Source organism: Pogona vitticeps, chromosome 5, assembly GCF_051106095.1.
Source record: "Pogona vitticeps strain Pit_001003342236 chromosome 5, PviZW2.1, whole genome shotgun sequence".
Taxonomy (NCBI): domain Eukaryota; kingdom Metazoa; phylum Chordata; class Lepidosauria; order Squamata; family Agamidae; genus Pogona; species Pogona vitticeps.
This window is the reverse complement of record NC_135787.1, coordinates 138,063,636-138,080,765: the sequence shown is the minus strand read 5'-3', so window position 1 is coordinate 138,080,765 and position 17,130 is coordinate 138,063,636. Positions and strand designations below refer to the sequence as shown.

General features: G+C 38.8%; 1 long non-coding RNA gene across 1 annotated transcript; it reads right to left on the bottom strand.

The window, feature by feature from the left end:
- Nucleotides 1–664: 664 nt before the first annotated feature.
- On the bottom strand, nt 665–13,651 carry LOC144583309 (uncharacterized). The gene is made up of 2 exons (XR_013537030.1): nt 8,783–13,651; nt 665–5,898 (listed from the first exon to the last, which is right to left on the bottom strand). It is a non-coding gene; the product is annotated as an uncharacterized LOC144583309 (long non-coding RNA).
- Nucleotides 13,652–17,130: the final 3,479 nt, after the last annotated feature.

The window sequence follows — 17,130 nt, the reverse complement described above, 5'->3', positions numbered from 1 at the left end:
GGTTTAAAATATAAGATTGCCCATTTTTATATGGCTTTAAGCTTTAGAGGCTTCAGTTGTGAAAAACAGAACAAAATCGGTGTACAAAAGATATGTATCTGTCAATCCAGTGTGTGTACTTGGATGACAAGGTAGAGAACTGTCACTGATTTCTAGGTAATACCTGAGTGCCTCAAGGTGACAAAACTGTTATTGACTGATTAGCATGTCCCAGTGTGATGTGGAATGTCAAACTGAGAAATAAACCTAGTATTTTATATTATTCCACTGATGAAAATTCAGGTGAGGATTATTAACAACTCACAAAGTTTTTCAGTCTGTAAATTCCATTGTTCTTTATGTGCAGTTGTTTATTTCTATTGTTCGATTTATAATATTCAATAGAAACCAGGCTTTCATATGTTAATTTTGTTCACTACACCTCCTTTTTACTCACCCTCCTGCTAGGATGGTGAGTAACTATTGCTGCTGAGGAAGAGGGGTTGTGTTTAAAGGCAAGAATATATGGCACTGGATTTAGAGTTACCATAAATGGCACTCAGCTAACAGGATACTCATGCTGAACTAAGATTACGTGGCTTCAGTAGGACAGTGGACCTAGATTGGGGGGGGGGGACACAAGGACCACAGAGCCTAAATTACGAAGGGGTGTGGCTAAAAGGCTCATGTGCATATGCCTTATTTTAAATGCAAGACAGATAACTTTACCATTCATCATTTCAAAAAAATATATTTTAAACGCTTTCCCATCAATTAAATCATAATTCCTCTGATAAAGTAATTCAAACTCACGATTAAATCACCCATCAAAACATGCGTACATAGCGTGCTAATAAAACAAGGATGTCACTTTAAAAATTAATTCCTATTTCATTACATTTCATGTCATAAATTATTTCTCAACCAGGATCATTCTTAATTCATCAAATAAAATCCATTCACAAATCCCAAAGGTTATTTTTAAATTAAAATAAATAAATAAATTCCTCACACTTGTACTTACTTTGCTCAGCACTGAAAAGAGCCAGCCATAGCTAAGGTAGCACCAGAGGGGCCCAGCGCTGAGGGTCTCTGATGTCCTGAGACCAAATCAATGAAACTTGCGGTACGAAAGTGATTGCACTGCACCCAATTAAGGAGGAAGTAAGTCTCCATCAGGGAAAGAAGAACAGTAGTAAGTTGAAGACTTCCTTGATCAGTTATGGTGAATTGCTTTTTATGGTGTTTGGTATCAGCCTTAAAACTCTGAAATTTGTTCTAACAGTAAGATGTAAGATTGTGCTAACAATTTTCAGAAGTGGTTTAATTTTTTTAACTATTTCAGAGGAGTTTGAAAGTGCACAGATTGCTTGATGGGCTGTATCTTACCCACACTGGGATGAGAGGAATATATAGAAGTAGATCTTTTCTCCCATCCTTCTTCTCCACTGCAGTGGTGAGGTTTTTTGTTTTGTTTTTTGGTTGTTGTTTTTTTTACTGTGGAGCTTTGAGGATCCTTCATTCTGGGAGACACCACAGGAAGGGCCAAAGAATTGGATGAAATGGCCTCCTTCCTTTTTTCTGTCTGGAGTTTCTCCAGGATCTCATTCATTCCAGTGAAAAAAAAAGGGCATCCTTACTTTCATGTTTCTTTGCTGGAATTTCAATCTATACAGAATCAAAGACTGTATATTATAATCATATGCTGTCAGACAATTCTGATTTATGACAACACTTTTCAGGTTTTTCTAGGTAGAGAATATATACAAGTGGTTGACCATTCCCTTCTTCTGGGGTGCCCTGGGGCTGAGCAGCTTGCCCGAGGACACACAGGCTGGCCGTTCTGGTATACATACTGGGGAATTGAACCCCCAACCTCTGGCTCCACAACCAGAAACCTATCTCACTGAGCTATCCAGCCAGCTCAAAAGCTGTATAAAGAAGCATAAATTGAGCTAATTTTGACAGAAAAATATTTTCCTTGAGGGTTCACAAACTGAGTGTACTCCTGGATTAGCCCTTAGACTGGATACCCAGGTTTTGGCAGTAGTCAGGTGTGCACTTGGTTAAAGCAACATGCCAGCTTTGCCCATTCCTATCTAATGTCATCAATGGACTCATGATGTCCACTGCGATTAATAGATAGGTGTGGGTGGATAAGGATGTAATGAAAGCTTGCATAATTTCTTGTCCTAAATGAAAAAGTTTCAAGAAAAGGCCCAAAATGCAAAGAATTGCATTAAAACTCTTATAATGTCACCCACTCAGCAGAAAACTTTTGGAAATTTTAAAATTCCCACCTGTGAAAGGGAAATGACCTAAGATTTACATCCCAAGGGTGAACGAAATGAAGATTAAGAAGAGGTGCTCCTCCTGGTGAATGGCGCAATAAAAGAAAAGGCACCAGATGTGCACATTCCTGAAGATGTCTAACATGGCCATTGTGACATCTATTTTATTTACAATCCATTCAGATCAGGATAACACACTTTTGTGGGGGCTGCTTTTGTCAGGAACGTCAGCTGGCCCAAAGAGCGGCATACGAAATGAAACAGAAGGATGACACTTTACTTACTTTTCAAAATGCTGCCACATTTCCAAATATGAGCTGTAATATGAATAAGAATAGTTTGAAACATGAGTCTATGAGTTGTAAAATGCAGAACATTTCAGTGTCAGTTGCTAGTCATCATCTGCATGCAAAACTGAACCAAGGGTGCAACAACACAAAGAAGGAAATGCGATTTTATTCATGTTCACTTACTATGCAGTCACACCAGGGAGTTTGCCTCTGATTTAAATGGTCATACAAGGAGATAGAAGAAAGCCTTTTTTACTGCTTGCTTGCAGTTCTACTTATAGTCATGCAGGTGGTGCTGTTACAAAGAACTGCATTAACAAACAGTAAAGAAGGCTTTCTTTCCTGAATCGTCTCAATTTCCTGTTGTTATCTCCTTCTAACGAAGCTTTGTTGTTGAGATAGTTTAAAAAAAAAAACACAGGAATATTGCCCAGGAGGAGAAGCTGTAAAAAGAAAAAGAAACAGAAGCAGAAAAAGAAAAGGAAAAAGAGAAGAGACATTTTACACAAGGAGAAAGACTTTGCTCACTATAAGTATGTGTTGCTGCTGTGTGTGTTGTGCAAGCACACACACATACATGGCTACACCCTCACCTTCTGCATTGGTTCAAATGATCACACTTTCTGAACTGATGTGAAAAGATCAATTTTTTAATAAGTAGAAGCTGCATCTGGTTAAGAACTTTAGTACTGATTGCTAACTGGCTTGATATTTACAGGGAGAAAGTAGGTGCCTTGCTGGCTGCAAGTGTGTCTGGATGCACTATCCAAAGTGCTTGCTATGACCTAGAAAGCCCTATGTAATGTGATACTAGACCATAAAAGATGCCATAACGGTCATGTAAACTTGCCTGGATATCAAGATCTTCAGAGAAGTTCCTCCTTTAAGTTCCACCTCCACACACACTGTGGGTGTATGGAAGACAGATCCTTCTTGAACTCTGAAATAGAGAACTAGAATGGCAAAGGGGGTTAGATTGGCTCCCTCCTTCTTGTTCTTCTGTCAGCAGGCAATGACAATTTTACTCATGGAGTCTCTGGCATTTGAGTGGATTTATTTGCTGATGGGGGTCTTGACTGGCTATGTGCTATAAACTTGCTTTTATCCCTAGACCTTGTTTTTATTTATCTTTTATTGTTGTTAATTCTCTTAAGCATCATTATTTTGGAAGGAACGTGGACTATACATTTAACAAAGAAAGAAAAGAAATCAATGGACATACGTAGCTACTGGTCATCATGGCTGTGGTATGTCCAGAGGCAGTTTGCCTTTGAACAGGAGCTGCTCGGCAGAATGAGCAGGAGGCTGCCGTGGTGCTCATGAGCTGATCTTAGAGTTCCTATAGGGAACAGGATAACCAGTAGGGGAACTGAATGCTGAACTAGGTAGGCCTTTGATTTGATACCCCAGGGTTCTTCTTATGTTCTTAAGAGCAAGCTGCAGGAGATAGGATAAGAAAAAGGAACTAAATTGCATTGTCTCTCCGGTACAGTATTAATCCCACCGCACCCTGCAAGGCTGCCCTTGTTTATAGCATCTATAACTGGAATTCACAAAGTAGAATTCTCAGTAAAGGCATGAAGCAAGAAGCAATATTCTGATAAATGAGAGTTGTGTTTTGGTGTTTTATAAATCAGCGGAATAATATTATGTATTATTTATTATCATTTTAGAATATACTTGAATTTTTCATTATAGATATTTCTTCAAAGAGCAAAGCACTTGAAGCTTTCCTGGGGGAGAAACCTATCTCAAAGGATAGGCATGAATTAATAGGAGAGGCAGGACGGGAGAAAGGCGAGTGTCTGCCATCCTCAGCTTGAGCCGGATCTCTCAGGATGGGCTTGGGAGTTGAATCGGAACGTGATTTTTAAACGCTCACTTTGGGGATAGCCACATTTATTTTCCAGAAGAAAAAAATGAATAAATGAACCATAATATTTTGTGAAGATGACTGAAGAAAGTAATGTAGGTGCATGGAGATATCACAGAAAATTGAAGCATATTCAGTATATAACACTTATATGCAAAAACTGATACAGCTTTTGAAAATATAGCTTCTTAAATTTCCCTGTGGTCATGAGTTCAAGAAGGGAATCCTCCCCCCCCCTCCGTTTCTTCCTTTCTCTAAATAGCATGCACACAGAATGTATTGATTATTGGAAATATTAGTGGAATGCACACACAATACATCTGGATTCTTTTGGATTATTTTATAAAGCACACAAGTAAGTGTATATCCATGTTGTAGATGGATGGGTGAAAGTGTGTCTTCTGTAAATTTTTTAATGTGAAATCACAGAGGTGAACTGTGCCTTACAGGTAACTTAACATTACAGCTGAAACCAGACTGGTGTTTCAGAGATATGATTTAGGCAGACTTTTGTGTCACTGAAATCAACCTTGCAAACAAAGCCTGCGTTTAGTGCTAGAAGACCAAGTACAACACCTTGTAATCTGAAAACTGCACGAAGTGAGGATAGCTACTTCTGTGACTATCTCATGCTCTCAGCAATTGTGATCAGGTTCTTTGTCAGTGTATGACAGTTCCTTGTTTTTGGCGGAAAACAACAAGAGAGGAGATTCTTTGAACAACTCTTTATTTACACAGCTATTAGGTTTGTCTACTATAATTTCAACAGGGTTGGTAGATTCAACATTAACAGGTAAATCAGTCCACAACAGGGGTAACGTGGTCTCATACATATCTCTTTTCACTGGAAAGATTGGCCGAAGCATTCCTGGTCAACCACTCCTTACTGCACAGATCATCCCGCAGCAGGGGTGACGTGCCCATTCTCCCTTGGGTGGTTTCTCGTGAGGCTGGAGCAGTCCTGGTCGAATCATCCTCTTCCAAGGACCGCGTCCCCGCGGGTATACTGAAACTGTCCATTCTTCCAGCCCCAGTCATTCGATAATCGCTTTCCCTCCTTCAACCTTTTTCTCTGTCTCCTTACAATCTCTGTTATCAAAATCTATCCCCTTCTGTGGGATTTGGAACACCCTCGGTTCCCCTTATCCTTCTATCCATTCTTCTTCCCAAACCACCACCTTCCTCATTTCTCCTGATTCCTTTCCCTCCTCTGATGTTAAGAACACATCCACCTCCCTCCAATCTGTCTCCTTCAACTCCCCCTGTTCTTTTCCTGCCTTTAACTCTTTCATCTTTGTAATAACGTTCACTATTTCTCTTTTCTCAACATCTCTATCTTTTTCCTCTTTCTTAGACATTTGGGTGGGAAGGCTCACTCTCACTCTTTTCTTCTTTTACATCTTCTCACTCACATGCCCCCCAAAGAGTGGGCTGTTCTCTCTTCATCTGACTCCTCCCACGAACCCTGTCAGGAAAAATAATCAGCGTTAGCATGAGTACTCTCCTTTTTATATTGTACTTGGAACGCGAAAGGTTGTAGACTCAGATACCATCTTGTCAATCTGGCATTTGAATCCTTCATCCGATTTAACCACTGTAGAGGAGCGTGATCGGTCATCAACACAAAAGGAGCTCCTAACAGGTAATACTTTAACATTTGTACTGTCTCCTCTACTGCCAGAGCTTCTTTCTCTATTGTAGCATTTTTTGTTCTCTGTCAACCTTTTGCTAATATATATTATTGGATATTCTAGACCTCCCCTCCTTTGTGCCAATACAGCTCCTATGCCTCTGTCTGAAGCATCTGTCTGAATCAGAAAGGGTAAATTGAAATCTGGGGCATATCGACAAGGTAATCCACTAAATATTCTTTGTAACTCACCAAAAGCCTTTCTGCTCTAGTTTCCCCCATCTGATTCTTTTGTTCATTTTCTTCTTAGTGAGATCTGTAAGAGGCATTGCTACTTCTGCAAAATTAGGGACAAATTGTCTATAATATCCTGCCAAACCTATGAACTGTTGAAGTTCTTTCTTTGTTCTAGGCACTATCCATCTTGAAACTTTCTCCACCTTGTCTTTCAGTGGCTGGATTTTTTCCTGTTCTATTTGAAATCCTAGAAGCCTTACCCCTCTTTTTGCTATCTTACATTTCGAAAGGCTTACTCTCAAGTTAGCCTTACACAATTGCTTTAATACCCTACTTAAATGATTCAAGTGATCCTCCCATGTCTCATTATATATCAATATGTCATCTATGTAAGCTGCTGCACAATCAGTCACTGGCTCTAGTACTTTATCCATCAACCGCTGGAATGTGGTTGCTGTCCCGTGCAACTCAAATGGCATGCATGTAAATTGATACAAACCCTTAGGTGTAACAAAAGCAGTTTCCCCCCCCATCTGTTGCCTGTAACGGAATTTGCCAGTAACCTTTGACCAAATATGACAATGATAGGAAATCAGCCCCACCTGTCTTTTCTAATAAGTCTTTTATTTTTGGCATGGGGTAAGCGTCAAATTTGGATACTGCATTCAACCTCCTGAGATCAATGCATAACCTAACACTTCCATTGGTTTCAGGACAGTCACTGGGTAACTCCTCCAGGGACTAAAGGATGGTTCTATCACTCCTAACGAGAGCATTTCAGCTACCTCTCTGTTGATAGTTTCTTTCAGGTGACGGGGCCAATTCCTTCAGCAGCTGAAGTTGAGCGAGTGGAGTTTGCATGTGGTATTCCATTAATGGATTGTTATAACTTGGAGGGAAACAATCTGGAAAGTCAATTTACTAGGAATCACAAGAGTTGTACAGATGGAAACCTATTTACCTCTTCCTATTGGACAGGAGGAAGGAAGAGTGAAGCAGGGAGATAAGATCCCTAAGACTTCTAATACTGTAAATCCATGTGAATTACTATAAATAATAAATATCTGTAAATAACTTCAAATAAATTAGCCATCTTATGATACTCTGGAATGTTTGTGAAAAGAATACCATTGAATTTTTCTGTCAGTTCATTATATTTTTTTAAAATCTAATTTTAACAGATGTTTACTCTGGTTTAGATACAATGTTTCCCCACCCCCTCCAATGGAAAAAGTAATCTCCTTACTGATTCTATCCATTGGAAAAAGGGAACTTTTTAAAATCCAGATGATTCATATTGAATTATTTCCATGTTGTGCTGAGGCAATTAAGTAGGATGGTATTGACTCTGGAGCCGTGAAAGTAACAGCAGTTATATTCAATGTTCCTTTTTGGTTTTTGTATATATATATGTAGACATTTGATTACACCTTTGAAAGTAGTCTTAATGTTCTTCTGACAATGCAAAATTACAAACTCTGTAAGCCCCTGTCAATCAAGCTTATGTTACCATGTTTTGTTTTGTTTAAACCACCACCACCCCACCGGATTCCAGGCTCATTCTCCTCTGCCTCATTTTATCTGTCACAAGTGATCCAAGTTACAAGGTCGACCTGAGAGAATTGAACAGGACATGGAAGAGATAGCTTAGGACAAACGAAGGATCATAATGATATTACTCAGCATGCTACATGTGGCACACCTGAATCCAATTAGAAGTAAAAAAGGGTAAGGAACAGGAAGCAGCAAAATCTTAGCTCCCTAACTAAACAGACCATCATATCGTAAAGCTTTTTGATCTTTCCAGGGAAATAGAAAACTGCATCCTACTGTTTCCAAGCAAGAGGCAATGAGGTATCAGAAACAGTTCAGCAATAGGAAATGTTTTCTGCAAAGGTTTAATTACAATACGATGGGGCCCAAATTGTCCTTATTAATGTGGACCTCTTTTAAGAGTTCACAGCAGCCATGACTTCTTATCCCGGTGAATCACTCTCTTTGAAATACTCTGTACTTAGAGAGCAAGGAAAATGGCTATTAGAAATCACTGTAATAGCTTTTATGAAAGCTATGGCTAATTTAGAGCCCAATTAAATCCTGAAATCCAATTATTTCTGAATAACATAATTACAAGAAAGTAAGTAGCATTGTAAGTACCAAGCAGCTATTATGGGAGATGCTTTAATCTGTTCTGAACCAGTACAAAGATGTGCACAATTGCACGGGAGGTCCTAAGCATTTGGGTTGCTTCCCTGTGGTGCCCCAAAGGGACGAAATCCCTTGTTTGCCTCTCCTGTGTATGTTGTTAATGCTTTGTTGAAAGCAAATAGAAAGTAAATAAAGCAAATGAGTTTGGAATAAATAATCTGTATAGCAAAGCCCTAAAGGCTTGCAGCCAATGAAGACAAAGGCATAATACTGTACCAGTGAGTAATAACAATTAAAAAATGAGTAATATTACCACATGCAAAAGGTCAATTACCATCAAAAAAGTGTACTCATCTGTTTTGTCTCTCTCAGACATTCGACCTTAAGAACCTTTATACTGCCGTAACAACCAGTTCTAAACAGCTGCCAAAAAGGAGTTACAGAGGGAAACACCATCCGGAAATACTTGAATATCTATTTAAATGAATAAATAAATAAATTTTTCTATAAGAAAAATAGTCAATAACCAACAAAGGTAACAAAATAGGCATCAGATATCCTTTTGCCTCCCCTGACCCCAGTCATGCATAAACCCTTCCAGGGATCACCACATAGATGATTGACAAAGGATGTGAAACCACTACTTGTATTTCCTCCAAATGTACGTAAGAAGGGGAGGAAATCTTAGTCAATGTGCTGGGTCTCTTTCTTCCTTTCATTAAAAAAAAAAAAGCAAATTGGTGTTAGTATTTTTGAACAAGTGATTTTAAGTGTTCTAAATGTGATTTAATAAGATGCTAAATTTAATTCTCTTTTAATTTTTGTGATGCTATTTTATTTTGATCTTTTAATGTTTCAAATTGTTTTGTAAGCTGCCTTGGGTCCCAATTTAGGGAGAAAGGCAGCACATTAAATAGATAGAGAGATATAGGATGCAGAAACTAAAGAAGTCAGACAGCTCACTCTTATTTATTTCCAGAGAATGTAATTTTCTCTTAATGTGTGGTAGTATAAATGCCCCAAATTTGGTGTAAGAAAAATAGCACATAAAAGTCATCCAATTAAATCAGAAAGATATTAAAAGTTGTAACAATCACTTATTACAGTATGTATAAAATGTTTGATGCTTTATCCTTATTTTATTTGTTTTTGAAGCCATCACGCAAGACAGGTTGTTACATTTTCATTTTCCATTATTCTTTGTTTCACTTGGTTTTTTTTTGCTGTGTTTTCATCTTTTTGAGAAATGAAGACATCATCATCAACAACCACAATGTCAGGAACAAATAAAAATTGCACCAAATGTGAAGGTTAGGATCCACAATCAAACCATTGTGCAATTCTTCCCTTATTACTCTCTTGCCACACTTAAACTGTTGTTGTTTTCCAAAAAAAAGGGGGGGGATGGAAATGTAGTGTGCTTGGAATCTGGGCTAATAATAGTAATAATAATAATGTGCTGCCAAGTCAGTTCCGACTTACGGTCACCCCTTTTCTGAGTGTTCTAGGTAGATAATATTCAAAAATGTTTTTTTATTTGCTTCTTGGGACTGTGCAGCTTGCCCAAGGCTACACAGATTGGCTCTATTCACAAGAGGCACAGTGGAGAATCAGTGGTTTGGGTATCTGGCTGCAGATACCCAAATCACTGAGCTATCTAATTGGACTATTATGGCAGCATATTTTATGACTGGTGCAAGAGAAAGCCAGGAATCTAAAACTATTCTTCCCCAGCATTCAGCCAATAAAACGTACTTCAGATGCCTCTATACCTGACAAAAATGGGCTTGAGAAGTAGCTTTTAAATGTCTATAATACATTAGTCATTACAGAAAAGTTATATAAAATTGTTCTCAATCATTAAATGTTTTTGAAATGTAACTCTGTTGCATCTTTGTCAAAAGAGCCTTGAAAATTTAATGAGTTGTATGTAGCTATGTTAGCTGGATGGATAACTTAGTGAGTTATACAGAGCCAGAAGCTGGAAGATCATTCCCAACTGTTCCTCCTAGGAGAAGAGCCAACCTGTGTGGCCTTGGGCAAGCTGCACAGAAAATGGGAATGGTAAACCACTTCTGAATACTGTCTACCTATAAAACCCTGAAAAGGGTCTCTATAAGTCAGGATTGACTTGCCAGCAGACAATTATTAATCACATGTAGTTATGTTACCTGTAATTCATTATCTCTAAGTTTGTTTTCAACCACCCTGGGGGTGAAATTCTGTTGTAAGTCACACTAAAGTAGGCCCAATGAATCAGTGGGGATGTGATGAGTCAACTTCTCCATAAGTTCCATTAATGTGTATGGGTGTACTCTAGTTGCAACTTATTACACTAAAGTAAGCTGCAACTTAAGCAGGCCTATCTGAATCAACAGAACGTTGGGAATTGACTTGTCAAATTCCCAATGATTTGCTGGGCCTATGCTAGTGTGACTCACAATGCTATGGAAGAGAATATCAGCCTGTTAAGTCAGGTTTTTAAGTTTTAGTTTTTCTGCTGAGGAATGGAAGCTACGGGAGAGTGACTTGCTGTCATATCCCAAGCTGACCTGGGATTTGAACACAGGTCATTGAGGTCCAGGTCAAAATAATTTTTTATAGAACAGTTGACTCCTGCCCAGCAAATACTTGTCACAAGTACAAAAGCAGTTGAAATAAGAACATGGGTGCTACAAGGTTACCTCTCTTAATGCATCAAACTGTTCCTCTCTCTTCATATGTAATGTAGCCCAGCTTGATGAAGCCCCGGGTCACTGCAGCTAAAAGGCTATGTCTGTTTCTTAAAAGATATCTGAATTATGAGCACTTAAAAATCTGTATAGAATTGACAGAAGGAATTTATGATTTCAGGTCTCGAACATGATAAAAGAAATGGAATGAAACTTGAACTTTGAAGCATAAATTAAGCAAAGAAAGTGCTTGGCTCCTGAAAGGACATAAAGGGTAATCTGATTGGCATGTTTAGGTATAGTGCTGTTATGTTTTATATGTGCTGAGAAATCTGAAAGGAATCAGATGAGAAATGGAAAGCATTTGTTTATCATATTGATTATTAGAAACATAGTTGACAGAACAGAATTAGAAGGACAGTCTGTGTTGGCCTGTTAGAAATGCAAGTCGTGGCCCTAAGTGGAAACAAGGTAACTGCTGGAAAAGATCTTCTTTTGACTCAACAGTCATCTTTGAACATATAGTAAAGGTGAATTAAGGACTGTATGAAAAGAGTACCATTAATTATTAAAGAACAGTTTACACAGATGGAATTACTGGTTCCTTGTCATGGAATTTATTGTCAAAAGGTATGATGGAGAGCCACTGGCTCTCCCAAAGGCTTTAAAATGTTTAGAGAAAATAATGTAGGAAGGGCCAATGAAGTACAGCTCATCATAATGGCCATGTGGAATCTCTAGGGCTTGGAAAAACCACTGGCCGTAGTGGCTGAAGATAGGTTTTTTTGGGAGCAGTAGTCCAAAAATGTAACTCTTCTAAACTCTGGGAACCTCTCGTGCTCAGGTATAATATGCAACTGAACTCAATTTCAGTGGGGGCTAGAATTAAGGTGGTCTGTTCAGTGAGTTATAGCATTAGTTGGAAATGTGTAGAGATGGTTGCCCAGACTTCGAATCTACTTTCCCGTGCCATCCAGACATTCACCTCCTTGCCTTGTGATCCAGAGTAGCAGAGCAATTCCTTGAGACTTCAGGTGATGTCTTAAGATCCTGCACAAACCCAGTGCTAAAGGGGACCATTTGGTTTAGGTTATATCCGTTATTGTTCATATTCAGAAAAGAGTGCAATGGAGTCTATACAGCGAACTTTATTCATAAGTTACATACCACTCACCACAACTCTGTCAGATCTGCTTTGATTTGAATTTCTGCATCAACCAGGGGTTTGGACTCGATGGCCTTATAGGCCTTCCAACTCAATTATTCTACAATTCTATGCTTGTGGAGTTCAGGGAGTGGGATGAGGAAACTTTTATATATTTCTGAGGAAACTGTAAGTTTAAGAAGCTTCTGGATTGAAGATGGAGCCATCTAGAATTTTTGGGATTGCAATTTTAGGTACAGTAACAGAAGTATAATCCCAAAATCACATGGAGTTTCCCTCTATTTGGCACTGATTAGGTCTTATCTTGAGTACTGTGTCCACACTTTAAGAAGGATGCCAATATACTAGAATGAGTTCAGAGGAGGGCGGCAAGAATGATGAGAGGACTGGAAACCAAACTGTATGAGGAAAGATTGAAAGAACTGGGCATGTTTAGCCTTGAGAAAAGAAGGCTGAAGAGATATATGGCAGAAGTCTTCAAATACTTGGAAGACTGTCATCCAGAGAAAGGGCAGGATCTGTTCTTGATCAGCCCTGGTTGATCAAGAGGAAATTAGACAACCATCTGTCGGATATACATTGATTTGGATTTCTGCATGAACTTGATGGGGGTTGGACTTGATGGCCTTATAGGTTACTCTCAACTCCATTATTCTATTATTGGAATCCCCATCCTGCCTCACTACTATTTGTAGGCTAAAGCATCTGAAGATCTATAGTTGCTCAACCCATCTAGATTACTGGGTCTAATACTTTATGCAAGCTTGAGTTCTTTTTTAATGTTAGAAATGTTGTTACGTGACATCAAGTCAGAACTGGATTATAGAAGCCCTAATGAAGCTTTCAAGGTAAGTGAGATACCGGTATTTAAGGAGTGGATTTACCAGTCCCACACCCCCATTGAGTTTTTCATGTCTGAGTGAGGATTTGAACCCTAGTTTATAACTACATTTATTTATTTAAAATATTTTTACCCTGCCTTTCTCCTTAGAAAGGACCTAAGGCAGCTTACAGCATTTAAAGACAATATTTAAGAGCAAAACAATAAGTATACGAAAGTGGCATATATCATTAAAATGCAACATTTAAAGCTAAAAACACTAAGTATAGAAATATTAAAAAGGAACAAACAAAATACCCCTCTTAGAAATGGGAAACACAAGCAACACTAAAAGCACAGAAAAAGCAACGAGGCATAACAATCCATCTATAACAATAATGCTCAGGCAGCCCAGTCACTGAGGGAAACTTGCCTGAAGAGAAAGGTCTTCACTTGCTTGTGGAAGTACAACAAAGATGGGGCCTGCCTGGCCTCCTGTGTGGGAGGGAGTTCCAAAGTCTTGTACTGCATCATACCAGGTATCCCAATGTAAGAAATTGACTGGTTTTATTGGCAGCTTCACGAATGATAGCAGCTCATGCTGTCACCCAACACATAAATTTTTTTAGGATCAAATTCCAGTCCATTCTGGTATCAATGACAATGTCGTTATACTAAGAAAGGAAATATCTGTTAAAACAATAAGAAATGGGTTGGTTTTTTAAAGTCATGTTCTAAGGATTTGGAACAAAATTACTATTTCCCTCCGCCACCTCCATCATTTACCACAAAACCAAATCATAGCAACTAATTGTAATGGCAAGTACCATGCTAAGTTAGTACCTCAGTAACCCCCACCCCCCCAGTCCAGGCTTTTCCCACACCCATTGTCAGGAAGTCTTCAGGGCAAGAACAAAAGAAGCCAAGTTTGAATGTAAGCAAGCAAATCAAGCCCATTGGCTTAGAATTATGACAGTTGAACTTCTAATGCATATTCAGAATATGCTGAAAAGAAAGAATGAACTTTAATTGTACCATAAAGTGGTCTAGAGAAAATATATGATTGGGTGTCAAATAAGATAACACTCCTTCAGTACAGATAATCTCTGGAAGGGCTTTTTCTTTCATTTCATGAAATTGTGCTTCATCTTTAAGGGGATTTCCATGGCTTCCCTGTGCAGTCTAATTCATAGTGGTTGCTGGTGTTGTCCAGTACTTCAGTATTTTGAAATAAAATTTCATGTCCAGCTTGTTTTAGGGCATGTTCAGCTACTGCTGAACATGGGGGGACTTTTCGGTTTCTCAGACTACAGACATTCTTAGGGTGTCCATGTTAGCAGAAATACATTTGATTCCACCCAAGGTGTTCTGTGTCTGATCCTTTATTTTTCTGCCTCCTGGATTGGTTCTTTTTTCCTTATCATAAATTCTCAGTGCTTGTTCAACTCTCAGCTCTACTTCAATTCCAGCCTGTCTCCCAGGCCCGTCTTGTGAACATGCACACATTGCACTCCTGTTGATTTCCTAATTGCCAATTTTCTGGATTGCAATATTGAATTGGGGGCACAAGGTCAGATGTGTTAATTCAACCGCCTGCGTGTACATTTTTCTTCCTCTTCCAGCTCAGAAATGTTTCAAGGGAAACAAAACTCTTGCTGCTATGGCTCGTTGAATGCGAGAAGAGCAGGAGGGCATGGAAATAACCTTTTGTGTAGGTCACTGTGCTTGTGGAAGAAACATGTTTATAGAAGAAACAGTAGGCCAGGAGAATGCTTCAGCATTTTCCAAAGAAGAATGGGTTAGGGTTAAGTCTAAGATATTTTCTCCACAAGAACTGGAAGTGTAAAAGAAAGATCTCCAAAGTGAACAGTCTAATGTCAAGTCTTCTCTTTTCATCTTCCTTCGAGAAAAAAAAGACCTGCAATCCACAATCCTCTTGATCTTCCCCAAATTCCCACCAGGTTTAGGGTCAATAGAAAATCGTACATGACAGCTGTGATCTGTAGAACACATACTAAAAGGCTGCCTGATGTAGAATAGCCTGCTGAGCAGGAGAATAATTTAATCAGCAGTGTTCCGATGGCCTCTTATATACAAAGCTCAGATTAAATATCATTTCCAGTACAGATCAGATTGTGATCTTTTTTTCTTTTATTCACTTTGAATTTTTAATATGTACATTATGAACACTGGATTACATCCAGTCAGGTGTGAGTACTGTACACCATACATATGTGGAAGAGTCCCATAGGCCTCAACAGAATGTCATTTTCTCTGACCACTTGCTAATATGAGCACATGCATATTTGAGGAAGCTGTATGAGGAGCCCTTTTCAGGGATTTCCAGACAATGAATACTCGGAAGTGATTTATTACTCTCTTCTCCTGGGACTGTGCAGCTTGCCCAAGGCCACACAGGCTATCTCTACTCACAGGAGCGACAGTGGGGAATTGAACAACCAGACTCTGGCCAAATATCTAAATCAATGAGCTACATTACATGGATACCTTTAAAAAGTTAAAATATATATTGTCTTTCTTAGCAAAGCCAGCAAATACTTAGCTCAATCACTGTGGTCAATGTGTCATTTAATATTTACAGACATAGAGTTTGTATTTCAGAAGCTGCAGCAGCAATATGAGGAGGTGGCGGTAGTATATGATAACATGTCTGATTGTCTTGTGACTAGGTACACAAACATGTATTATTTATTTATTTATTTATTTATTTATTTATTTATTTATTTATTTATTTATTTATTTATTATAAACTTGTATACCACCCGCTTTGTGCTGGGCACTACTCTGGGCAATTTACATCCAAAATAAAGATACTATAAAATAAGAAACTACTACTACTCACAAACTAGTAATCAAATAAATGAAAATTAAACCAGACCTCAGTTTATAAATGAAACAAATCAAACGATGGCTAGACAGGCAACATTGGTATAACAAGACCATAGGAACATCAGGAGAGGATGCGCTCAAAGGCTTCAATAAACAACCTTGTTTTGAGCATCTTCTTCAAAGCTGAGAGGGAAGGAACCAGCTGCAGCTCAACCAGGAGATTGTTCCACAAGGAAAGTACCATAACCAAGAAGCCCTGTTTGTAGTAGATGTATTCCTGGTGTCTCTCAGTGTGACAACCCGTAAGAGCGTGGTCTGAGAGGATTCGTGGTACAGGCTGATGTTATTAGAGAAAGACACTCGGATAACTAATGAAATCCAAAACGATGGAGGTCAAGGTAAAGGTAAAGGTAAACATTCCCCTTGACATTTAGTCCAGACGTGTCCGACTCTACTGTGTGGTGCTCTTCCCCGTTTCCAAGCCGTAGAGCCAGCATTTGTCCAAAGACAGTTTCCATGTCACGTGGCCAGCGCGACTAGACACGGAACACCATTACCTTCCCACTGAGGTGGTACCTATTTATCTACTCACATTTACATGCTTTTAAACTGCTAGGTTGGCAGGAGCTGGGACAAGTGATGGGAGCTCACTCCGTTGCATGGATTCGATCTTATGGCTGCTGGTCTTCTGACCCGGCAGCACAGAGGCTTCTGTAGTTTAACCTGCCGCACCACCACATCCCCTAAAAACGGGGGATAATTTATAAGAACCAAAACCTTGAACTTGAACAAGTCTTGTGCAACCAGTCCCTCATCAAATCACCATGGCTGCTTCCTCAGCTGGAGTTTCACATGTGTAGATAGGTAATAGGATGACTGGACTGATTATTTATTTTTGACATAAGACAACTGTGTTTCATGTAAATCCAATTGTTTCATAGCTTGCTAACATTCATAATGGTACTGTTTTATCATCATCTTTAAAGTCAGGAACAAGACAATCATCTTGGCGCAAAGCACTATTCATTAATCTAGATTGGAATAAAAGTGTTCATTATAAAAGGGAGGCTGGTCTACTTTAGTTATCTTTTAAATGCAAAGCATATTAATGGAAAATTAAAAGTGAAATTTCTAGACTATCTTGATAAGCTTCCTTTTTTTAAAAAATCTACTTT